The 26927-nt window shown below is 38.7% G+C and overlaps 1 pseudogene; it reads left to right on the top strand.

Annotated features, from left to right (window-relative positions):
- Window positions 1-2104: 2104 nt before the first annotated feature.
- On the top strand, window positions 2105-25528 carry LOC113072599 (WD repeat-containing and planar cell polarity effector protein fritz homolog; annotated as a pseudogene).
- Window positions 25529-26927: the final 1399 nt, after the last annotated feature.

Genomic DNA, 26927 nt, shown 5'->3' with positions numbered 1-26927 from the left:
TTTAACATAAAATTAAATTAGAGGATCTGAATGATTCACAGTCACAATCACAGAAATAAATTATATTTTCAATAAAATATTTTAAAATAGAAAAACGTTATTTTAATCTGTAGTAATATATCTCAATGTTAATGTTATTTTATTTTATTTTTAACTTTTAGAAGGTAGAGTATACTGTATATTTCATTAGTTCTTGGATTTCCTGGCAATCATACCCATGACCTTGGCGTTGCTTGCACCATGCTCTACTGTTTGAGCCAGAGGAACAGAAGATGTACTATCTATATTGTAAGATGGACCATTTTACTGCTCTGTAAAATTGGTCACAGCTATGCAGTCTGTCGCTAGCAGAGCAGTGGTGTGGGGTTGAGGGTGAGGTTAAATAAATCTCCTCTCTTCAGAGGAAACGAAGGTGATCACTCCATTCTCTATTCTCCATCCCATTCATTCAATGGCTTTCCAAATCAACTTGTATAAAAAAACATTCATAACGGAATTTAAGAGGAAAAAAAATCTTTATTCGTTTTCTTTTTGAAAGCATTAACCTCGTTTTAATGGGCCGGAGACCAAGTGTGCGGAGATCACAATTTGGATGGGTCTGATTATGGACTAAACACAATACATAAATACATCAGGCTCTTAACACCCTCCGCACCCGGACATTATCGCATTACTGGAGCGCTTTGTTGCGACGGCAGCCTGAGTATGAAAGCAATCTCTCCTGCGGTGTGGCTGGCTCCAGCAGCATGGCTCTGATAAGGGGGACCATAGACCCCCCCCACCCACCTCGCCCAAACCCTGCCCTCCTCCCCGACACCACCCCAGCCACCACACACCCCCCATCCCAGCCGGGCCGGCCCCATCCACTGACTGCTCCACTGGACTAAGCTTTGAGCCTAATCCTCCAGAAAGAGGGGCTGATTATTGCTGACCCAGCAAGCACAGGCGAGATGGGGAATCAAGTTTTGGGGAGGCAGAAAGAGACAGAGAGAGATTAATTTTTCTCACAGTCTGTACTGGTTTACTTTGTTTTTTGTTTATTTATTAATCTTATAGAAATCATTTTCATGCTTGATGATACTTAACATACGTGATTAGTCTGTACAGGTGCAGTCTGTGAAGGTCAAGGTTAAATGATGAACAGTTTTTGTTGTCATGGACAGACGTGTGTACATTTCTATTCCTCATTATTGTGTGCAGATAGAGTTGTTGACATAAAGAGAGACTCCGTGTTGCTTTCTCGATAAGGCCTTTCAGAAATGAAGTTATATGAAATGACTGCTATTATGTTGCATGAATAGGCACTGACTCTATAAGAGGCATATCGTATTTTCATGCCATTTATTCGTACTATGGGCTGCATTAAGGGGGGCCTGGAAAAAAAAAATCTGCTTTAAAACCTCAGCCCGGAAACTGCTGAAATAGCACATGATGAGTCTCTGCAGATATGAGATAGAGTTTAATGCGGAGGTATGAGACAGTGGTGCGGTGTAAGAGAAAATACCGCTCCTTACTGAACTATTATTGCAGTCCCATAAAGAGATAGTGGATTTAACGCCCCTTTAAAGGAACTAGTTTTGAATACCTCAATTATGATGTCTGTGTTTAGGCTAGACAGTCCTCAGTGACTAAAGATGTTTGTGCATCAGCCAAACGGCAGGTGTGTCTCAATCAGGTGTGGCTCATTTTCATAAAATTTGGTAGTCAGACATAGTCGGCAGCAAAACACTGGCCTGCGCTTTATTAGAAACCTGTATTTTTGGGTGGTTTTGGGAATTATCTAGGCTGCAAATTGCTGATGTATCTTAGATTCTGAGGTATTGATTGAGCAATTATAGAGCAATTACATTTTTATTTTTCTTCCATAGTATTTTCCTGTAGAATCAAATTCTGGTTCAGTCCTGCCACACTGGAAGCACCTCACCAAGTGCAGAACAAATGTGGCTGTTTCAAATGAATTTGATAAAAACCCAACAAAAAAATAACAATGCCTTGTTACCCAGAGCCATTCAGGGCACATTAATAAAGCAGCATGCAAGAGTTGGGGTCATGTTTTATAGATGTTTTGTGGTCTGATTCCTTTACAGTTGCTGTTCTTCCACAGGTTTCGTTGGTGGATTACCTGGTGGAGAATGGTGCGTGGAGCGCTGCGTGGGGCTGAACCGGACGCAGGATGTGGTCATGTGCTGGTGGCCCCCTCTGTAACGAGGAGGTTAGGCCTTGGTCTCCAGTCTCTAGTGCAGGGCCAACCTAGTGCTGCTCGCCTGCTCAGAATAAACCAGGGCTTACGGTAAGCAGACACTGACATTCCATCAGGGTTGTTCTTTTATCTCTGTCTGAACTAATATTTTTTGGGTGATGAAATTGAATGAGGTGAGAGCAGGATTCTGGACAAATGTGAAGGTCAGATAAGAACCAGGGTGTGACCTCCTAAATAATATATATACTTTTAATAATACCTTCCCAATGCTCTGCTGCTCAAGGTTTCGGAAGGATTGTGAATCCCTTTTTCGCCCCAGTCTTTTTGTCCCATTTTACCTTTCTTTTTTTCTTTTGTCATGCTTTACCAATCACCATTGTGTTTCTCAGTGAGCAGCTGTAACTTGCAGGACTGTCCACTTGAACTTTTTCCTTAAGTGAACAGCCAGACTTTGACCTTTCACCCCCTTCCTGTGTAGCTGACACTCTTTCATTGTAGTATGTGTTCTGCTCCGACAGCTATGCAGAGGCAGACCTGCCAACCTGTACGCTTTTTGCGTACCTGCTACACATTTTGACCTCAAAGTACGCTGGTACGATTTGTCACCCTAAACTACGCAAAAAATACAGAGATATACATTTTGGCTCGTATTGCCCAGCCTTATACAGAAGTGTACTGTAGTTTTAATTAAAGAGTACTGAAGTTTTTTTTTTAAATAGCATAAAAAATTTATAAATAGCAAAAATTAACTAAACAGTTACGGTAAACAATAAAAAAACTGTAAAAAGTAAAACGGTAAACTGTTTACCCCCACTCCAACACGCATGGTACCCCAAAAAAAAATCCAAGGTTGGCAGGTCTGCAGAGGTGCAAAAAAACAATAAATAAGGAAAAAGTTTCCTTGAGTTTAGCTATTTTTTGCATATAGAATAGAACTGCATTTTTTTCTTTAAAGGTACCACTCATTTTATATGTCACACTTTATATTCTAGCAGTAGCAGTGTGACCCTGGACCACATAACCAGTTTTAAGTGTACATTTTTAGAAATTTAAATTTATAAATCTAAGCTTTCAATGATTTATGGTTTATTAGGATTGGATAATAATTGGTCGAGATACAACTGTTTGAAAACCTGGAATCTGAGGGTGCAAAAAAATCCAAATACTGAGAAAATCGCCTTTGAAGTTGCCCAAATGAATTCTTAGCGATGCATATTACTAATCAAAAATTAATTTTTGTTATATTTACGGTAGGAAATTTACAAAATATCTTCATGGAGCATGATCTGTACTTAATATCCTAATGACGATAATTTTGACACATACAATGATTTTTTGGCTATTGCTGAAAATATAGCCCAGCTACTTAAGGTTTTGTGTTCAGGGTCACATATGTTCACATATACATATATATTTAATTATTATTATTATTATTATTTTTAGTTTACTCAGTAATCAATTTTCATTATTTTTAACTATTCAATTGGTTGTGTGATCTGAACATCGCGGCCCCATGCAGTGAAACAAAATAAAACATGTACTGTAAAGTACAGTACAGTAAAAATACTGTAAAAAAATTTAGACTGATGACTGATCTTTGGGAGCAACAGTGCTAGTGTGACGATTTTTATTTACTTTTAGTGAAATGCTTTATTTGATCGAGCACCTGCCTAAAGTTTCTGGATGTGTCCATATTATATATTTTTTCAAGCTCTCAGGAACTGCTAATAACCCTGTCTGTCCATTTCTCCATCTCTACTGTACATTCCAGTGCCTCTCAGCACTGTTTAATGTTGGATGGCTGCGATTCAAAAATCAGCAAGCAATGCTTAAGCTCCCAACGTTAGACTCTGGTTTTAAGCATATGCAAAATCTCCACTCGCAGAGCAGTGGATGAGAGAGACGGGTAAACAGAGCTGCCCTTCCAATCATAAATGCACCAAATGAAAACAAACAAGGGGGAGAAAATTGCTAAGTAAAAAAATAAAAGCGGGCAGCATGGAACGACACTGGATTGCTCTGGTTAGAAATGAACCCTGGATTTATCCTGGGCCTTCACCTATTTATTCTCTCTCTCTTTGTCTCTCTCTCTCTCTCTCTCTCTCTCTCTCTCATTTTTCTACGGTTAAAAAAACATTAAAGTGTCTCTTGCCTTCATCGTTTCTAATTAAAGTGTTTGTTGTCATTTTCAGATCCATAGTGTGAAATCAAGCTAGCAGTTTATGTAAGACCCGAGCGGGTGAATCAAACGGTTCGCTCGGCGCACAGACACACACTTCAATCAATTCTGCCTCATATATATGTTCCCTTTGTTAAGTTTGCTATCTGCATGCTAAACCCATTTTCTGCTTAGTCTTCAGCATTTAAAAAGTACGCTTTCTTTCCCTATGTGGTCTTAATTCTTACCCCTCGCAGATAAGCACTGCCAAGAGACACACGGGGAAAAACACTCGTACACACTCTTATTTATGCAAACGTTTAACATTTTTAATCAATTCCCCAGTTCCTGGAATTTTATGATTTTAATAAAAATAATTTTTTATTCATACACTTATTTTGCATGTTGAGGTGTTATGTTTTCAGCAAGCATTTGACATCTCTCTCTTTTTTTTTTCTTTTTTTTTTGATAGTTGTTTTGCATATTGGGTGGTTATGTTTTTCGTACTCATGAGTTGTTGCTGAATATCCTGTTATCTCTCTCAAAACACTTCTCTTTTCATTCGTTTGATCTGCATATTTACCAGGCATCTGTACTTTGTGCACAAATTTTCTCACATTTCTTGTGTCTTGAACCTAACACATATTGTCCTTTTCACTCAATGTGGAGCGAGAGCAGAAATAGTTTCAGAGTTTTTAGGCCTGTGTGAAAAGTACTCCAGACATCACACACTGAACGTGGAGTGAGTGACTTTCAGGGACGACCACTTTTTTTAAAGAATTCCTTGAGTAAATGTCACAAATGGTTCTTGGGCAAACTAAATGTTGTGCTGCTTAATTTTGAAGATTCATTGATGAATAGAAAGTAAAAAAAAGCATTTATTTGAAATAGAAATATTTTGTTACGTTATATCTGTCTTCACTTATGATCCAAGCTGATGAAAAATTGACACAGCCACCTTTTTTGACTGCATTATTTATGCTTCTACTGTATTTATTCTCCTCTTTTTCCCCCCCCCAATGTATTCCTTATCAAGCGTCTCTCTGTCAGTGTTGATTCGATTTTAGAAGCCTCATGTGGAATGGTTTCAATCTCTGTCATTTTTCTGCGCATGGCTGCTGTTATGATTCCTGACCATGTTATATGTGACGAGAAAAGGTCCGAGTGGAATGTGATTTCTCGGGTTAAATTCTTGGGCATGTGCAGGTGCAGTAGAGCGAATGCTTCTGTGTTGATTTCATGCCACAGAGGCCTGACAAGCATCTGAGTAGTGCAGACACACACACACACACACACATTTACACACACCAGAAGAGCAGAGACTCAACAGCAAGAACTTTCATAGATTGCCTTCATCATCATCTCCCTCTCTCACTGTCCCCCTCTCTCCCTCTCTCTTACTCTCTCTCACTGTTTGCTCTCTGAGCTGGAAAATTGGCTCAAAGAGCTCTACTGCTGTGAACAAGGCCTGCTGCTCAGCTGGACCTCTTTGGGTTTATCTTTCAAGCTGCAAAAGAAAGTCCGGAGAAGAGAAGAAAAGAAAAGAATAGTTTTGACCAGTGACTGAAACCAATAACTAACAGAGACTCACTTACCACTGTTCTCTCTCTCTCTCTCTCTCTCTCTCTCTCTCTCTCTCTCTCACGCTCTCTCTCTTTTTCTAGCTCTCCCTTACCCCCCCGCCCAACAAAAAACCACCCTAACTTACGGAGATGCCGTTTGTCTTTGTGAAATTGAATCTGTAAATGTTTCAGTGGCAGCTGTGGGATTTGCGATGTGTGTGTGTGTGAATGAAGGTCTTAAGAAGGATCACTCTGTGAAGATGTTAAAATCTTTGTGGTGGGTGGGAGAAAGACCCTCAAAATTTCCCCTAGTGCTGAGGTCAACATACTGCCTCTCAACCGGCTCTCCTCTATTTCTTCACCTTTTTGTTTTTGTTTAGTGTTACCGTGGCAAAGAACTTAGCGCTTCCTCTCTATGGCTATCTATTGCTACTAAAACGAATAAAGCAGTGTAAGGATTGTGGAATTTCTCTGTAGTTCCTGATCGCACTTCTGGTCCGTGATTTTACACGCACAACAAAGCACAATGTTATTCAAGACATTTAAATGTGTGTATTATTAGCCAGAATAGTATCTGTAGCACTACCTAGCATGGAATTAGCAAAGCATTAGCCTTGAGAGGTCACAAATTTTGTCCTGAGCTACAAGCTGACCAACTTAAAATGGCCTGAAAAGGTGTTCAACCTAGCTAGTTTTTTACTAGCTTAGTGCTAGCGGGGTCAACATTATCGTAGTATTAGCCAAAGCAGTTGGGGCGTTGGTCTTTTGCTAGCGTGGTCAGTGGGGTGTTGGTTCTGAGCCCGGGCCCAGCTGTGGACAGGCCAAGAATGGGGGCCTCTGTGGCTGGGGCAGGTGTGTCTCAGCGGGGCCTGGCTCTGTGGAGATCTGGCACTGTTCCGGATCTCCCCTCTGTGCTGTCAGCAACTTCTCTCCCGCCCTCTCACTAAACCCCTCTCACCCCCTGGGGTGCAGCGGGAGTCGGCCCAGGGGGGATTACAGCTAAAAAAAAAAAAAAGACAAAAAAAACCTCATCCCTGCTTTCACAGAAACCATCAGCAGCCCGCTTAACTCAGTCTCCTACGCTGGCGCACACGCCGCGGTTCTGTGCCAGCCCATCGCTCTCAGTCTCTCTCTCACCGCACCATCTGCACCAGAAACACACATACTACAGGTAAACCCAAACTTCCTGCATGCTGCCGTCTGATAGGACACTTCTTAAGCGGTTTGTGTGCACATTTTGAGGTTAAATCTCCAAACAAATTTGATCAACATATGTGTTGAGCCTGTTATTTCTACAGTCTCAGCGATGGCAGAGGCTATGCTGAATATTTACTTGTGCAAAATGTTTGAAACTTTTGGTTTACCTGTGGTTATTCAAGACCGCCTGTGTCTTTCTCTGGTTCTCTTTTACCTCGCAGTGGGTTATCTCTAATATATATTTGTATACTTGTGTATATAATTTGAGAATTTAATTTAGCTACACATTTTTCTAAGAGTTGTGGCATAGCAGAGTGCATGCTTTAATGCATTGAGCTGTGGTGGACAAAGTTTTTTTTTTTATTTTGTATTTATAATCTTTTTCAATAATAGTTTAAAAATGTCTCAGCACACATGCTTCAACACATAACGTTTATATCAAAATAAATATTTGACGGTTTCAGGAAAAAGTATATTAAAGGGAGGGGTGAAATGCTATTTCATGCATACTGAGTTTTTTACACTGTTAAAGAGTTGGATTCCCATGCTAAACATGGACAAAGTTTCAAAAATTAAGTTGTACGTTTGAAGGAGTATTTCTGTTCCAAAAATACTCCTTCCGGTTTGTCACAAGTTTCGGAAAGTTTTTTTCGAGTATGGCTCTGTGTGACGTTAGATGGAGCGGAATTTCCTTATATGGGTCCTGAGGGAACTTCTGCCGGAAGAGCGCGCGCTCCCGTATAGCAGAGAACTGAGAGCACAACAGACATTCACTGATCAGAGCGAGAGCGTCGCGAAATGTCACAAAAGGAGTGTGTTTTTGGTTGCCAGGGCAAGACAACCCTGCACAGATTACCAAAAGAGAAACAGCATTAACCCTCATGTGGTGTTCAAAACCCAATAACACCTGTGGTGTTCCCGGTCAAAAATGACCGGCCCATAAAAAAAAAGCTTATAAATCACTCATTATACCATATTTTCACCAAATCTTGGATTCAATCTTTTTGTCAACTTGTTCTCTTTCCATTAGGACTGGTTTTATATTTCTGTTTGCATTTGATTAATCGTGGGCCTCATTTATCTGAGAGTAGGTATCTCATTTTTTGAGTAAAAAACAAATAATTTATGAGTAAATTTGGAAATATGAAAAAAAATTATGAAAGAAATGGCTACTGTTGATCACACTAGTCTACTCTAATGTTTCACCAGGAATTTTGTTTTGAAACTTTTGTTTTGTAAAAAATATTGCACATAGTCACACTTGTGGTGTTCCCGGTCAAAAATGACCGGCCTGTAAAAAATAGCTTAGAAATCACTCATTATACCATATTTTCACCCAATCTTGGATTCAATCTTTTTGTCAACTTGTTCTCAACTTGTTCGTACGATGGATTACGAGGGAAAACCTATGTGAACCCTTCATTTCATCTGAAATAACTTTCACCAAATAGTTCCTGTAATTGTGAATTGGGCATGCACAACCAATTTTGGATTAGATTGAACTGGTAGATGCAAGGGTTCACATACTTTTTCTGAAAAATAAAATAAAATAAATAAAATTTTGCGTCCCTGTTTCTCTCTGCGTAGGTTTTGAGCTCTATCCGAACTGACGGGAACCCTAGACTGCAGGATTCAGTCTGACCCAACCCTACCATGTCCCGACCCTGGAACTGGACCAAGAGGCCAAATACTCCACATCTGAGCTGTGCAAGGAGGCCCAGATTCCTGAAATCCAAAACAGTGTATGAATGTGCTCATGGACGTCTCCAACGTCTGTCCAGCTCTCCTTTACTCCTGACATCCAAACCCATAACCTGTTGTCACGACTCGCTGGAGCAATGGGTTCTCTTGGGGCTTCAGGACTGCTCTGTGGTTCTTTTTGACCCACAAACAGGCCACTCCCAGTTGGCCTTCTGCTCCATGGTTCTGGTGGTACTGGCATGGCATCCTTCAGGAGCTCTGCTGATGGTGGGCAGAAGTCAAGGTGAGCTCCAGTGCTTTGATACGGGGCTCTCACTTCTCCCTCTGCAGCTAGTGAGTGAAGAACCACCTCCTGACTATATAGGCCCCAGCCTGCAGCTCTCTCATCACATAAAAAGCTCTGAGGGGCTAGAGGAGATCCAGTGGGCCTACTGTCCGATATCCCATGGAAATGAGTGTCTTGAGGCAAATGACGTACTGCTGCTTTGGTTTCATGGAGGGCCGCTTGCTGCACTGAGGCTAAGACTAGGTCAGTGGGACTTCTGTGTAATCTACTTGACTGAAATCAGAGCAGAGCATCTGAAGTATAGAGCTAAAGTTCCTTGATTGTATTTATGATTGTATTTATATAGCCTGGGGACATAAAACACAAATGTAACAGTCTTGCACAGAGAATTTACACAACATACACACATCGTTCCAAAGTTTGGGGTCAGTAAGTGTTTTTTTAAGACTTTTGTTTATGTTGCAAGGATGCAGTAAATAGAACAAAGAAATATGTTTCCACATTTTTCTATTTCAAATAAATAACATTCTTTTGAACTTACTATCTATCAAAGAATCCTGAAGAAAATGATTCCACAAAAATATTTAACAGCACAAATATTTTCAAATGATAATAATTTCTAGAGCACTAAATCAGCATATTAGAATGATTTCTGAAGGATCATGTGACCCTAAAGTAATGGATAACAAAAGTTTAACTTTGCCATCACAGGAATAAATTACATGTTAAAAAATGAAAAATGTTTTTTTTTAAGTTGCAATAGTATTTCGCAATATCATTATATATTTTTTTCTGATTAGATTTTTAATCAAATAAATGCAACCTGGAACATAAGAGAGACTTCTTTCAAAAACATAAAACATTCTTACCAACCCAAAACTTTTTAATCGTAATGTATATGAAATAAATATTTGATTTAAATGTTATTAAATAATATTTGTGTCTATTTATAATCTGAATTTGTTCTAAATTAAAAACCGATTACTTGACAGACATAAGAGAACATATTACACAGTTCTGATATTGGATATACTGTAGTTTATTTTCTACTAAGAAAATACATTACTTTTCTTAAGAACTTTTTATAAGAAGTCATAGCCATGGTGTAGTGGTCTGTGCACATTCTTTAACACATTGAGCTGTGGTGCTCAGATGAGTGACATGTTTGAATCTGACCAATGACCTGATTCCCCTCTACTTTCCAGTTGCAAGGAAACTAAGTGCCCATAAAAAAAAAGATTTCACATTATGAAGATTTAATGTCAGAATCGTTGCACACTTTGGGAAATCTATTGATTAATCTTTCCAAAAATAATCAGTGTAGCAACCCACTAACCTGTAAAGGACACGCACGCATAAGACCAGCCAATCAGATTAGAGCTTGCTTAACCGAGAGAGTGCGTGGTGTTATATATATTGTAGAACTGTAGAAGCACACAGAAATTTGAGGGAATGGCAGAGGAAGGGGCCAAGTCTTCTGAGGTCATTCAATACCCACCCTTGGGCTGCCACCTCCAGGTGCATTCTGGGATGCATTTCTCCGATAAATCATTTACAGTGGCTTACAGTCCCTCAGGTCACCAGATAAAGTTTGCCAATCAAAACCTGCCCATGCCTAGAGTTTAATTTTGACTTTGGAAGTGAATGTGACTCCCAGCGAAGTTTTAAATGGAGAGTGTCTGCAAGAGAAAGAGTTTTATATGAGAGAGAGAGAGGTTGAATGCAAGGGAGGGAGAGAGAGAGCGACAGCAGTTCCCTCTGCTCTGATCGTGTGCCAAGGTTTTGATGAAGAAAGCAAACGCACATCCTTTCCGACTGATAATTCGGAGCAGCTACTGAGCAGCGCTTGTTTGCCCGTTTGCCTATTTATTTGTTTGTGAACGTGTTCGTTTGGCTTGTCTTGCTCACGCGCCCATATTTATTGACTTATATCTCTAGAACTGCTACATGATGAAGTGAGTGAATCGGACACGCAGAGGATGAAAGAGTTGGCAGACCTCCAGTCTTTCCAAGGAAGCAGCTCTTTCTTTTTCTTTCCCTTACCCTCCCTTCTTTTATTCCTCTCCTCCCTGAGTTATCTCATCTGGGCACGCGCTCGGCACAGGAGAGCTGCTGTACGGAGTGGATACGGGGGACAGCTGCACGGCACACTCTGAGAAAGTAAAAAAAAAAAAAGAGAGTGAGGGGGAAACACGATTAATTTAAAGGAGAGGAAATTGCACAGCATTGCAGTTTGGAACCCTTTGGTTGCATCACACCGTTTGTTTTGGCTGTGCCGAATTATGTCTATATTAATATTTCAAATAAATAAATTAGTTGGGTCTTTTTATACCACTTACCACAATTAAGAACAAGAAAGACAACTTAAATTAGAGTCAAAAAGTGCTGTATCACAACCTCAACACTACACCTAACTGGACAAAATAGTTACATTTTGCACTTTATTTTTTAATTAAAAAAATGGTAACAATTAATTTTTGTATTTTATTTTATATTTTAAGTAACAGTGAAATTTTATAATCCAATTCAGTTTTATTCTCCAGTTATTTTTTTACTCCATTGGTGTCAAAAATTATTTTTCTTTTATTTTTATCACAATCAACAATTCATGTATTTTATGACTTCTTATAAATTAAGGTCACCTAACTTTTCTTTAAAGCTTTTTTACTGGACTGAACAGTTAAATATATGAATTTTTGGCATTGCTTATTTATTTGCTTATTTAAAAAATGGTAACAATTCAATTTTGTATGTATTTATTTTTTTTAAATGTCATATATGTGTAAAAAAAAAAAAAAAAACTGACTACAAAAAACTGTTATCCTGCAACTTCTCATCCTCCGTGTCATGTGTTTCATTTTTTTCACAGGCCCAGGGAGAAAATGAAACCGTTTCTTTTCAGTTTGGTGTATATGTGAAGTAGTGGCCTAATGGTTAGAGAATCGGACTCCCAATCGAAGGGTTGTGAGTTCGAGTCCTGGGCCGGCAGGAATTGTAGGTGTGGGGATATGTGTGTATATGTGTGCCATAAACAACATCATTGTTTTATTGCATCTCTCTGCAGTGCTGCAGCTCTTCTGTGTCTGTGCTGATGTCTGTCATTTCTCTCTACACTGTTATTTGTCACATTAGTTGCTTTTAAGGGGTTTGTGGAAGGCGGCCTGTTCATTTCCCACATGCAGTTTTAATAGGATCCTACCTAACCTCCTTTCCAAATTCATAAAAAAATGGTGGCTGTCATTTCATTTGCCGCAAAATGGTGCCTCCTTCTGCTCCCAACATCCGCAGGAGATGATTTCTGTCCAAGAAGAGATTTCAAATTGGTTTAGCAACAAAAAGAGATAACAAACATAGATCATTTGCTTTATTTTGCTGTTATGTGCATGTTCCTTCATGTGTAAGACATCAGGAATCATGAATATAGAGGCTCCCGAGGGGTTGTTTTATTGATAGGCAACATATTTCTCTGTTTGTGTAATGTTTGTCAATAACATTATGGTGCGTGTGGTTTTTGTGGCTGTGCTAATGATCTCCTGTTGAGAAGTGAGCATAGCTGCGTTTAGTGTGCCGTTCAGAAGCAGATCCAGTATGGCTGGATTAAGCTCTGTTACATTATTAAAGGCGTCTTTACGCGTGTCAACTGCCTCAGGTGATTACTGCTCATTGTGATCACAGACGCTAACATTCACAGGAAGTTAGCAAGAGAACAGACAGATAAGAGTTAGAAATAGAATGCAGTGGATACAGAAGAATGAGTGTGTTTGTGAAATGCAAAAGAATGTTTTATGGGTTAAATATATGAAATGCTCTTGACAGACTATGAAATCTGAAACTTATTGTAAAATAAGCTCTAACCTGAAGCTTAACCTTAAAGCTGCTAAAATATAAACAGTAACAAAATCTACCATGCAGGGCCTATAATCATACAGATTTTATTTCTGAATCATAAAGGATCTTACTTTTTTATTTTTATTTGAATGGTTACTATTGGCACACAAGTCAACATATTTTACTAATAGACATAAAATACCAATCTCTGTGCTAAAATAACAATGATGCTGCCATCTTTCTGGAGTCATTTTTACCCCCTCTGTAATTTGGCTCTGAATCCAGTGAAAATTATAGTTGATTATTCAGTAAATATACATTAAAGACATTTAAAATTGGCTTTCATCACTATATAGGTTTATCTTTCTTAAAAAAAATAAATAAAAATTAAATAAACAATTTGAGCCAGGGAAGTTAAAATTTATGAATCAATAACATTATTTTGATGTCATTTTAGTCACCAGAATTGAACAACTTTCGAATTAACACATTGTATAAATTTATAGTGATGACAAAGTTCTATTTGTACTTTGTAGTATGTAAATACCATGGTACATAAATGTAATTATTATGTAATACCATACACTACCATTCATAAGTTTGGATTGAGTACATTGTTATTTTAGAGTGATTTCTGAAGGATCATGTGACACTGAAGACTGAATTAATGGCTGCTGAAAATTCCACTTTGCCACCACAGGAATAAAGTACATTTGAAATAAATTACAATAATAATTAAAAAAAACTTCCACAATAATACTGTATTTTTGATCAAATGAATGCAGCCTTGGTGAGAAAAAGAGATTTTTCCAAAAAGACAAACTCTTGAATGATAATTGATGTCAAAGTATATCATAATTTTCTAAAATGTGTGTTTATTGTCCTTTTCATTTACCTTATTTATCATATAGTGGCATGATATCTCCCATTTAACACCTTGCTCCCTAGACAGCTGTATTAGTATCGGCTGTTAAAAAATCTATATCAGTCAATCTATATCATAAATGCATGTTTGAGAAGCTTTGTAAACAGCAGAAGGTACATTCGTTAGCTCAATGTCCATTCAGATGCTCCTCCCTCTCTGATTGATTCTCTGTTGTATATGGCATCCGCCAATTCTCTTAAAGGTAATTCTCTAAACTAACTGTCAACAGTATCCACACCAAGTGAGTTAAACCAGAATCAACTGCATTTGCTGTGTGTCACAGTTCAGTACACCACACACACACACACACACACACCTCTCAACAGTGCTACAGGGACAGAGCACAGACTGAAGATCGATCCAAATGTCAATGGCAATCTTACAGAGCGTCACTTCTAAAGATCTCCCACCTCATACGATCCAAAGCTTCCACAGCCTCTTTCTCTTTTTCTGTGTTCTATGTAATTGTGAAAATTTTATATATTTTAATTATCACTGTTTCCCTTTTTGTTTATAATATGACAAAAAGAGGACGTGAAATGTATTGGACAGTAAAGGATAGGGACTGAGAAATTGAATGTGTCAGAGCTTAAGGGCTAGTATTTGATGAAAATACTGCAACCTTTGGACTTTCTAGCAGTATTAGTTTCTTCCAAGTTTGCGTCAGTCGTCATATATGTCATATGTGTCACTTCTCATAATCATGAAGCCACTTAATAACATATGTTCTGTATTTTCTGTGTGCAGGTGTGTTCATTGGCGCTCAGCTAGGCCCAGCTGATATGGTACAGCACCGTTTGCACTGTGACGAGGTGGATGCAGCACAGGGATTTCTGGGTAATATGGACTGGGCCATGATGGGAGCAGAATGTTACAGGTCACTCGTCTCCATCACAGATCACCTGCTGAGAAAACCACTGGAGCAGCAAACTGAAGGTAAAGACTCCAGACCTGCAGGCTTTGATTTCTGAACGGAGACTAAACCTAAACTTAATTAATGTCGGGCAAAGTGCAAGGTCTTTAACATTTTAAATATCAGTATTTAAATCCTGTTAAGTGCTCTAGTGCTACGAGCAATAATTAATAAGACCATGGAGCAAAATAAAACAATGTTTTTATTCATTGAAAATGTACACACAGTGGCTCCAATAAGAATTTAAACCACTTTAAAAATATCAACAAATTATCAAATCCAAGTGACATTGTCTTAAATACAATTTTGAGTGAACTTTGATAAGCATACACACTTTAAAAATTAAATTTTTCACTAATAATAATAATAATAATAATAATAATAATAATAATAATAAAAGACCATATACCGTATGTGGTTCAGAATTCAAGTCAAAAGTACTTTGACAGTTAATTATTAAGTACATTGTCATCATTCATAGTTTGTTTTGAGATTACACATTGTTTAATATTTTGTATCTAAAACAATGAAAACAGTTTGGGGCCACTGCATGTACTTATTAGATCTTGTTGATTGCAGGTCAGTTGTAAGTGGCATTGGGGATATTTTATGCCCCCTGCAGACCACTCTGAATCACTGTCATACTGGAGTACAGAGACCCCATCAGTAGATTCACCCGTTGATTCTTCCATCACCTGCTCAGGTACACTCCTGACACACTACAAACACAGTACTCACCACCTCCTGCATGTGATTGAGTCCTCTTTAATTGAAAACAATAGTTAAATAAAAATCAGCCATCAGTCAGGTGTTTAGAAATGGCTGTGCAATACATCTGCCTTATCTCTTCCAGACACCAGCGGTTTGAAAAAGCCTTCTTGCTGGCTGTAGATATGGGTGTGAGAGATCTATTTATGGTGAGCATGCATTTTGAAACATGCACAAACAATGGCAACAAAACAATACAATGAATCTCTCAATCTAGTTAATATTTCAATGACATAACACTTTCACATGTTTCACAGTTCTCTGTTGTCAGTTAATGGTCACATGAAATACAGGTGAATACATTTATCAATAATTATCTTTTTAGTGAGTGTTTTATTTTAAGTGGTTTTGTTTTGAAGTGATTTATTTTAGTTATTACATTATTATCAACTCACAAACCCTCCCCAGTTCCCCTTTAGAAACCCCAGGAGTTCATGACATTTTGAAAATGTTCAAAACTGCAGCCAAAAAGCACGTTTTAAATAATTTAATTAATCGAATGAAGTCTTTATAAGTTACCATAGTCACAACTTGATGTATTTGCATACACGTTAATCTTTTATTATTATTATTAAAAAGACTAATTAATTTAATATTGTGACTGTGATATAAATTATTTCTTTTTTAAATTACTAAAATGAGCTCTAAAATGTGTTGCCATTGTCTATGATTCTAGTTTAGTTATGGGTGGGTTATGGGCGCATGCAGAGAGCTTTGAGTTGGCTCTATTTTGGATTGAGAGGCTCTGGGCAGGTGCAGCTCGGGGTTTGAGGCCCCTGGTCATGTCACGTCCCCTCTCTCCTTCCATAACAAGAATCCCTGAGACGCCAGAGAGCAACAGTTGCTAAGAGAAAGAGGGAGGGGGCACAGAAGAAAAAGAGCGAGGGTGTCTGTCTTTCACAGCTCTCGTGGCTGGTACACTATCTTTTCTCTCTCTCTCCTTTCTCACTCCTTTAAATGGTCCTGTGTGTGTGACCCCTTTTCTAGGCCTCCTCTCTTCATGCCCGAGTGACACCTTCCCTATTAACGTTCACACTGGCCGCTGTCTCTCCCGTTCTCTCTTTTTCATGCAGTTCCTCTCTCTCCCTCCTTCTTTCATGCCGATCGCTCTCGTTCCAATTCATTCCCCACTAAGTGCTGCTGCTGAGGGCCCCAATTGAAAAGGTGGAGCTCGAGCCACACAAGCCTGAAAGGGCAGAGAAGAGAGGGAGGGAGGGAAGTAGAGGGGAGAGCAAAGGAAACTAGGATCTGTTATTATTGGGACATGCACTGGGAAAACGAAAAATAGGAAGGATAAGAGAGCAAATTATGAATGGCAATGAATATCAGTCCTTGTGAATCAACAAAGAGCAGACAGAGAGCGAGCTAAAGGCAGAGGAACAGAGAGAGGGAGCTAAAGGCAGTGGCGTTTCACCCCACGGTTTTGGCTCTTGGCTAATTAGCCACAGAAGTTAAATTAAACCACCCACAGGAGAGAGGGAGAGAAAGAAAGCAAGAGAAAGGCAGAAAACGAGCGGGGGGTCCTTGCTCCATCTGATCCGGTCCCCTCCATGTCACAAAGGTCAGCTGAAACAAAACGGATAGAGAGCCCCACGTAAGAGCCCCCAGTATGAGCCAGGCTTGAGTCTCCATTGTCTCCGAACCAACAATAGAGCACCGAAAGAATTTATCTTGCTTTTCTTTTGTAAGAAGTCTTTTGTGAAGTGACGCACTTTGGTGTTGGAAGAAATTGGAGGGGTTGGAGTCACCCAAAGCGGTAGAGAAGAAGGGAGAGGGAGGGCAGGGTTACCCCTCCACTCGTTCGCTGGAGTGTTTTGCATAATTGTAACGTTCTATACTTGTAATTATCCTCTGATGTGAACCCTGATAGTGTCTGCGCTAATTCGTTTAGCTGTATTTTGCTGACTTTTTTTTTGATCTTCCGATTAATTAATTCGATCATAATTGTGATCCTATGCTTTGCTGGTTAATGGGGTGTGTTCATGTGCGTCTGTTTGCTGGAAACGGAGGGGCCTCTGTTTTGTAACAGAGGGGGCTGAGCTGATATTGGCTGGTTTCTGTGTTGAGATGGATAATGAACCCTCTCACGCATCTGATACACCTTCCTCAAACACTCATGTGGGATCCTCCAGAATTGTCTTTGCACGTGTGTGAGTGTAAATGCGCAATTGTGCATGTAACGGTTCTCTCTCTTGCTCTGCTCCACTGGTCCATGTTAATTTGAAACTCTTTTCTGACGTCGAGCGAATATCAAGCATCATCGCTGGACCAGCTGTTTATCCTGTCTCCATATGCCTCTCAAGTCAAAAATAACACTAAAAGGCCGTTTATCCACATTTGAGCTCTTAAAGCTCTTAAACAAATAAGATTAGACCAGATCCTGTGTCCTGTGTAAGCTGTGGTGAATAAGAGGTATAATATCTGATTTATGTACAGAATTATTGTCATCCCTCTTAGACGTCTGGATTCACCGGCTTTTTTTTCCATCTGTCTCTCTGTTTCTTGGCCTTCCTCTCTTTTTGATCTGGCTCAGAAAGCATTATTTTCTGCTAAACTGAAACCGAGGTGTTCAGATGCAATGCAAATATCCAGTGTTTTTGGCTCCCTTTCGTTTTCCCTTTTGATTCTCAGCCTTTACCGAAAACTTGATGCCCTTAGAAAGCTCTCTCTATCTCCACTGTTGCATCAGATTTTTGCTCTTAAACCTGTGCTTACAGAAATGTAGATATTCTTAAAATACACAACCGCTCTTATGAACTGGTTCTTTTTAATGAATCATTTAAAAAGATTCATGAAACCGTCTCAAATTCCACGAGAGTTAGTCATTTGAATCAGATGCACTGAATCATTTAGAGATGTAAGTTTGCAGTTGACTCAGTAAATCAGGAATCAATTTTTAGTTATGTCCCATCCAAACTGGGCAGGAAGTTAAATATACATATTCACAACAGAGTGGTATTCTAAAAAACATGGAATGAGCAGCATTTGTAATTTTTAATTGATTGGAAGATAAACTTTGTTTGGGAATAAAACTGGTTTAATTTTGTGTTTTTTTTTTTTCAAAGAGGTAAAAATATTATTCCATCATTATTAAGTGATTCTGTATTTTGTAAAGATAAAGATAGATAAATGTTAATTTAGACGTCTTTTAAGGTCTGACGGCCTGTGATTGTTTTGTTTAAAAAGAAGAATCATTGTTTGAATCGTGAGGTTATTGGCTCTCATCTTTGAGCCTGTGAAGAGCTAAATCAAGTCCTGTTTGATGTTTGTAAGTCACTCTTATCCCCTTTCCCTCAGTTGATCAGAATTGCAGAGGCTGGTTGACAATACAGGCATTAGTGCTCTGCAGGTCTGACTGTGCTGCATTCACCCTCCCTGCATCTCGCTGCAGCTCTGACTGATGTCCCTGAAGCGGAAGGATGGGTTTACCCTTTAAACAGACAGAAAGAGAGGATCTTATTAGTTTGGAGTCAGCACTGAGCTCCTCTTGCAACTTTCACTTTAATTTACCCATGAATGGGCCCCTCCTTGATGGACAAATGTAGTCTGTCAATTACATTATTAGAAGTTCTTCCTCCATGTCTGAACATCTGAGGATCTTCTCAACTGATAAATAAGGATGGTGAAAGTTTTGTACTACTTTTTTACAAGCACTGTAAACATAGATAATATATATACATAGATGTTCTCTGAGCAGTCGGATGTGCTTTATCTTTGTTGTACGTCTCAATCTGGCATCCATTTTTGTGGGACTAATAATGTGACATTTAAAAACATGTTTGTGGGTTAATGGAGGTCTCCTGACTGCACGGGGCCCTATAATAGATATATTATAGTCTATTCTCTGGGATGAGAGGGCTCATATTTAAGAGAGAGAAAGAGCAAGAGTGTGTGAATGTGTGTGTGTCACACACACACCCACCTGCTCGTAATGATAATAGTTTAAACTCTATTCTGACATGAAGAGCATCATTCCTGCTTTTTAAAAGATGACATAAGCTTTTCCTCACATCTTTGTGCTTTTTGAAACCAGTATGATTGCATCCAGTCAGAGATCAGGGACAAAAGAGAAAAGGAGGGAGGACATCATAAAGACGACTGAACAAATGAGCAAGACTGAATTTTTTTTTTTTTTTGTGAAAGTTTGATACTTTTATGTTTTTTCCCCTTCTGAAACTTCAGACAGGTTATTTAATCTATTCTCTCTCTCTCTTGCTCACGCAGCCTCTCTTTGCACCTTCTCTCTCTTCGAGCAGAGTGCAAAAATGAAAAAGGGAAAAAAGTGAAGTACTGTCATGTGAGCTGAGATTAATTTTAGATTGCTCTGCTGTTCTGGTTTACCTTCAAAGGACCTCCATTACGTGGCAGCAGATAAGGGTGAGGTGGTGTTAGCCGCTGTAGCCAAGAAGAAGGCTAATGAAATAGACGCAGAGGCACAAACATTGGCACCAGGTGAGAGAATCATTCACATAATGTTAGTTACAATAAAATGCTCCAAATCTCCTACTGGCATGTGATTACATTTATAAGTGCGAAATGATCATAAACTGTTTTCATGGAATCTTTTAGAAAAATTCTATTGACTTCAAACAGGTTTTTCCATCCACATTCCCTTCGTCTTAGATTTTGTGGACAAATTTAATAAGCTGTGATGGGTACAATTATTTAGACAGAGAAAAATGACTTGATTGTCCATCTTTTCCATCTAGAGTCATTGCATTTGGCATATCACAGAAGAATTTACTCTTGCTCCGAGTACACTTTTAATTTCATTCAGTCTTTCATAAAATGACGTAAGAAGCATGTGACCCTGATGGTGGCACCACTGGGAAATTAAAAAATGTCATTAGGTTTCATAATTTTTAATCCCTTATGTGATTACATTTGACTATTTTAATGGTTTTTGGAGCTCTGTGTGCAGATACAGAGAGAGTTTGATTCATTCACGTTGTTAATTGGCTGAATAGCACTGGTTTAAAGTGCATCGACATCAGCTCTGATATTCTGTTTCCTGCTGACCTGTTGAGGTTGTCCTACTTGCTGTTCATCAGTGATGTTCTACATATATTTCCACGGCCAGCAGGATGGGCATCCATTCAAATGAAAGAAGGCAGTAGAAAGAAAAAAGCAAGAGGGGGGTAAGGGACGGACAGAAGTGGTTCGGCTAACAGGTGTACGGATGAGACAAGGGAGGTGTTTAGCTTCTAATGAGGGGGTGAAAACTTGAGGGTGTGTGTGTTTCCCACCCTGTCTGCCCATAAGCCTCTTAATTATGTCCTTGATGATTTCCCTGCTCTCTCACCCCGAGCAGACCTTAGCCTTGGAAGGAAGTGCTTAAGAGTACGAATGTGAAAGGAACAGATGGGCAAGATAGTGTGTTTGGGGGCATTTTACTGCTCTTAATACTTAAAATGTTGCATTTATAAGTCATTGCCTGAGTTAATATATATATATATATATATATATATATATATATATATATATATACCCCTTCTCTCTCTTTTTCTTTTCTGTCAACTCTGTGTATGTTTTCGGGTCAATGGCTTCTTTCAGCTGCTGATATTGTGTTTGTGTGCAGGGATTATTCTGGAATAGAGTAATATTTCGAGGAAATTCTGTAGGACATTGTGGGGGATCATAAATGGGGAATGAGTGCGGTAGGGTTCAGCATTGTGCTGTGCATTAAAAAGACAAGGTGTCTTGTTTACATTTGGAGAGCCTGAAGCAAATGTCTCACACTGGCAGCCAACCGTGACTCTAAAGGATACATGCACACGCCAGAAATTCAAAAGTGACTTAATATTCACACATTATAGGGCCATTCTCATAAATAAAACAAAGCTCAAAGTGTGAAACAGCTTTAAGGTTATTGATCTGCTGTAGCTGCTTCTGGACGATCATTAACTGACAGTTTAGCAATTTTGTCCATGTAGTCTCTTAAGCCAATATAATAAATTTAATCAAATTAATTACATTATACACTGATTCATGAATTAATCAAAAAATAATTTTATGTGCTAATGAAAATTGGACTTTCAGGTCAGTTTTGTTGATTTATTTCCATGTGATTTGACACAAGCCAGTCACTGGCCTACAATCCACAGCAGTCTATTCTGCAGTCGAATCTGTCTGTCTGGACTATTTTTATATATATATAAAAATATGCACATTTTTCAAATATATACATCTTTAGATTTTTTTCTTAGTATATGTTAACATTTAATGTATTCCTGTGATTTATTCAGAAATCATTCTGATATGATGATCTGGTGCTCAAGTATAATTTATTATTTAAATGTTGAAAAACTAAAAATCTCCCTGCATAGAATTTATTTAGTGTCTTTCTCTCTCTCTGTCTTTCATCCTCCCACCGTTGCTTTGTGGAGTGTGTTGAGTTGGTGAGAGAGACAATTGTAAAGGAGGACTCTGAGAAGAGCGCATAAGAGGGATCATCTTAAAGCTCACGGGACACAGACACACTGCTGTGCTGTAGGGTGTTCCCCAAGATCAAGTCTCACTTAGTGTCTCTTGTTATATGTAACCCTCACTGTTTCTGTCTGGGAGAGTCATTTACAAGACACCCATGTATTACACAATATGTCATGCAAAAATCTTTGAAATGTAAGAGCTCTTCTGTATGAAGCAGTGAAAGAGTGCAAGAGACAGAACATGTTAAAATGTTTTCCTCGGGGCATGGTGGGATTTTTGTGTGATTTTTTTCAGATGAGTGTCAGTCAGTGTACGAAGGGCAGAGTAAAGTCAAACTACCTTCAACCATCAGTGAGAGGCATGTTCATGGCTCCAAACACTGGAGCACTGCACCAAGGTGTGTTTTTTTTATATTTAGATGAAATTGTTGAAATTGCTGAAGCATTAGAAATGCCACAAACCATTCTGTCCTGGCTGCAGCATTTATGAGGGTGCATTTCTTAAAGGGATATTTCACCCAAAACTGTAATTCTGTCATTACTTACTAGCCTTCATATCGCTGCAACCACATGGTGTTATCTTTTTCTGTGGAACACAGAAGTGTAGTTCCAGTCCTTCATTGTGATTGGCTGAGATGTGTTAAAGGCAGTTGTAAAATACTCTATAACACACATTTGTGATCTCATTACATCAGTATTACTGCTCCTTTGTGTTTGTGTGTTGCTGTGTCAGTGGTGCTTGGCAACTATTCTTCTAGACATTACTGAAGAATTCATAAGTATTTGTTATTAATTATTAGTAAACCATGGCTTCTTGAGGCTGATTGTTTAATTATACAATGACAGTTCATTTCAATGTCAAACTCCAAAAACTGCAAAAAGTCTCCATAAAAGTATGCCATACCTCACATAGATCACATGTGCTATATGGTTAAAAGCTGATCGCTTTGTGAAATTTAAGTCATTATTTGTTGATATTCTTGAGAACCACCTTGACTGGACAATCAACAGCATACAGCTCGGAGGGATGGAAACAGTGACTGAATTTTGTATTCTTGGGTGAACTATCCTTGTAAACCCATGTCAAACATTTATTACATAAGTGGGATATTTTGAGCAAACATCCATACCATTACAGTGAGTGTGTACAGTGAATGTTTGTGTGTGTGTGTGTTACATGAGGGTTGTTTTATTGTCTTATCCTCTCTCTGCTTCCATTGCTGTTGATGGAGGGACCATTGACTCTATGCTGACTCTTTTTCTTTCTGTCCCACTTAAGCTCCCTCAATCTCCTTCAAATCCTCCCCCTCCCATCCAGCCAGTTCCGAGCGGATGGCCCAATGAGGATGGGGTGGGATTAAAGGGTTTTTAAAACCTAAAATAAGGAGTTTCGGGTAATTTGGCAGCTTGAATCTGTAGTTTTCAGGCCTGTACTGCTACACGGCCGCATACGAGACATCAGAGGGTGATGCTTCCACCCAGATATATAACAGTCGAGAAAGCGGAAATCCTCTTCTCATTTTTCACTTTTTGTTTGTTTTGTGGTTTTTTTTTTTCAATTCTATTTAACCAGTCTAATCTGGTCTCCGATGAAGTTTTATTGTTTCTTATGTCGAGCCAATAAGGCTTAGAGACACTGATTCGAGCTTTATGCCTGTGTTGTGCTGGCAAAGAAAAAAAAGGTCGGGAGAGTGAGTGAGAGGAGGAGTACAATGACTTGGTGGCATCATTGTCGGTTGTGCTAAATCCAGCCCTGCTCAGCGAGAGAGGCAAAGATGTGGATATCTGGAAACCATCCCGACACACATCTTTTGACGTATCCTTTCATTCTCGTACACACACACAGCGCACTCAGAGACACGTTCCAGCTCTTGAACTCGTGACACTTTTTGCATCTGAGTGCATCTGTGCATGCATAGCGATGTGCATGTGTTTGTTCGCTTGTTTGTATGGTGTGGGCTGCGACCCGGAGGCCTCGTTTTCTCCTCCTCCCGCGATTCCTTGTAAGCACCGTGCATCGCTAAAGGAAAACAGAAAAAAAGCACAGAAATTGGACACCTTCTCCATCGCCAGTCGCTGCAGAAAACCTAAATCACAGCTCACAATATGACTGATAACATTCACGCAGTCTTACATGCTTTCTGGATTTGACGGCATGCCGCACGGTGGCAGCGTGTTTTTCGGAATACCCGTGAATCCCCAGGAAAGGCCTGACTCCCACACGTAGCTTCACCCTGTTGACGGTTGGGCCTGATGTGTGAAAGAGATCCTGGTCCGTCTGCTGTGAAAGCTAGTACATATTGATATTAGTGTGAACAGGGTAGTAATGCCGGATCCTGTGAAACATTCATACCTCCATCTTTCTGAATGCAAAAGACCAGAATATTTCCATATAGCATTCACAGCTAGCAGTGCACATGTAAAACTGCTCTTGAGACGGACTGTATGGGGTTAGAGAGATTTCTTTAGTCAGTCATATGAAAAACATGATTCTAGTCTCTCTTTGTCTGCAACAGGGCTGGAGAAACCTCAACCTCTGAGGCTGCAGATGACTTCTCGAACACCCTCACAAGTCATCGCACCTGGCCCTGGAAGCACACAGGTGTGTTCTTTTGAATACAAGTCCGCTTGAGTAAATACAGTTCTCAAAGTAGATACAAAAGTAACAGGGTTGAATGACTACTTTGTACTTGGATCAAGGCGCACAGCTTGTTTTTCACATTGAGCTTTATGGTTATAATTTATATTGACTGTGTGTTTTACACAGAGCTCTACTGCCGTAGATAATTCCCTCATTAATGCCCTGAGAGTGATATCGTCTCTTCTGTTTTGCCCTCTCAAAAATAGGTTCAAGTCGACTGCCTTTTTTTCTGCTTGTGTTGTACTTAGCTAATCATCCTAAAACATGAATGCTTTATTCTTTTCTGTCCCCAGAATAATTAAACTTTTTCCCATACATATTTATTGGACTGTACAGACTGTAGGCTATTACAGACATTTACATCAGAATTTTAATACATACCTAATCCTGAATGCTAATGGCACATTCATAATTTACCATGGAGAAACCCTCCTCCAGTTGAGCTGCAGAGGATGCTTGAACTCAACACTTCCACCCACTCGTACATACAGTACATTTACACAAGATTACTGAGTGACTGGCGCTCATCGGATCACCTGATTCAGGTGTGGATGCAGAAAGGTGGCGCTGTGACATGCAAAGCAGACGGGTTGAAGTAGATCTTAAAACGTTTTAAGACACTATGTGATTTTCACTTGTTAAGCAAGTTTTTCTTAATGTTTTTCTCTCTTTAGAAATCAACCTTGTTGACCAGAACACTAATGATTTAAATTTCTATAGTAGTATGGTTTATTGCTTACTTTAAAAAGACTTTTATGAGCAACATTTACTGTTCTATAATGATGCATGTGGACAAATCAGTTCTGCCACGAATGATGTTTTCTGTGAAAATTAGTACTTTTTGTTTATCTTTGTCATGTCTTGACTTCTAAAAAATGTAATTATTATATTAAATGAAATATTTCTTATCTATTACTGCAGTTATTGCTGATAGTTTAATAATGATATTCATATTTTGTGACTTTTAGGTGTCTGAGGGGAAACTGAAAGTTACTCATTTAGGTTTAGTGTAAATAGACACATTTTGTACAAAAGGTTTTAGTATTTTTATATTACATTTTTTACAGTTTTTACTTTTTTTCTGAAAGAACCAATGTTACATTAAATGTGCTGGAACTATAAAAACTACTTTTAAATAAAACATTATGCAATTCTTTTGATTCGGTCTTGATTACTTTTTAGGTTGATGCACAGTGTTTGTTAAAGAATTTCATGTCACATAATTTGTCACACTCTATCTTGGAAAAGGGGTTGTAAAATCCTGTTTATGGCCAGTACTGCACATTCTTGAGTGAAAAAAAATGTCTAACCTTCTTTTCCACGGTTTTTTCTTTTTCTGTTACATATATTGCCTAAGCATTCTGGCTCGTGCCAGTCACTATACTATCAAAATGGATATTTGAGAGTCTGTGTAAAGAGTTTTTTTTTAAATATGTATATTTTAGTAACATTTCACTTTTGAGAATGGCCACACTATATCCCTGTTCTTGATCACAGGATCAGTGGTGTGGTTTGTGGGCTGGGTTTAATTCTCCACCTGTTTGGTGTATGAGATTACATGCAGAAGAGATGCAGAGGGGTACGCAGTGCATGTCTCAAAAGAGGAGGCTGCCGTTTTCCCCCACAGTCTACATACACAGTGTCATAACCGTCGCCGGCCTGCTCTCCCAACTTAATCTGACAGCACCCAGCCATCCATAATCTAGTTACTCTGCATTCTGAGAGGATTTTCTTTCTTTTAAGAAAGGATATATACAAGATATGTAAATACTATGAATTGATGCTGGAAATTGAGGAAGGGTCAGGAGAGGAAGCTTTTGTGTTGTTACCTGTTTTAATGTCCGTCTATTGTTTATTCTTTGCACGTTTTCAGGAAAAATCAGTTACCTTCTGTTGTCACCGTATCATAACATATTTTAAACATCACTTTACATGTAACTGTTTATTGTTATATGTTTTACACTCTTTAAAATAAAGTTTCTTTATTGCCGTCTGGGGTTTGTGAAAGAACCTTGAACATCTATGGATCCTTTCCATTACACAAAAGATTCTTTAATGTGGAAAAAAACCCTTTTGGATCCTTTATTTTTAAGAGTGTATTCATGTTATATGTATATATAGTGTCATTTTATATGTGCATTAATTATGATCAACTAATCTGATAATCTAGCAGTTTTCAAAATGCATCAGTCTTCTTTGAATTATATTCATATTGTTTTTTAATTAGTCTGGCCTCCAGTCACTGATTGTGTGCCAGGAACCATTTTCAACAGCTCTGACTAAATCATAAAAACTTATAATCGCACAGGATTATTTGAGA

The sequence above is a fragment of the Carassius auratus genome, unplaced genomic scaffold (assembly GCF_003368295.1).
Source record: "Carassius auratus strain Wakin unplaced genomic scaffold, ASM336829v1 scaf_tig00009623, whole genome shotgun sequence".
Classification (NCBI taxonomy): Eukaryota; Metazoa; Chordata; class Actinopteri; order Cypriniformes; family Cyprinidae; genus Carassius; species Carassius auratus.
This window is presented reverse-complemented; position numbering and strand designations above follow the sequence as displayed.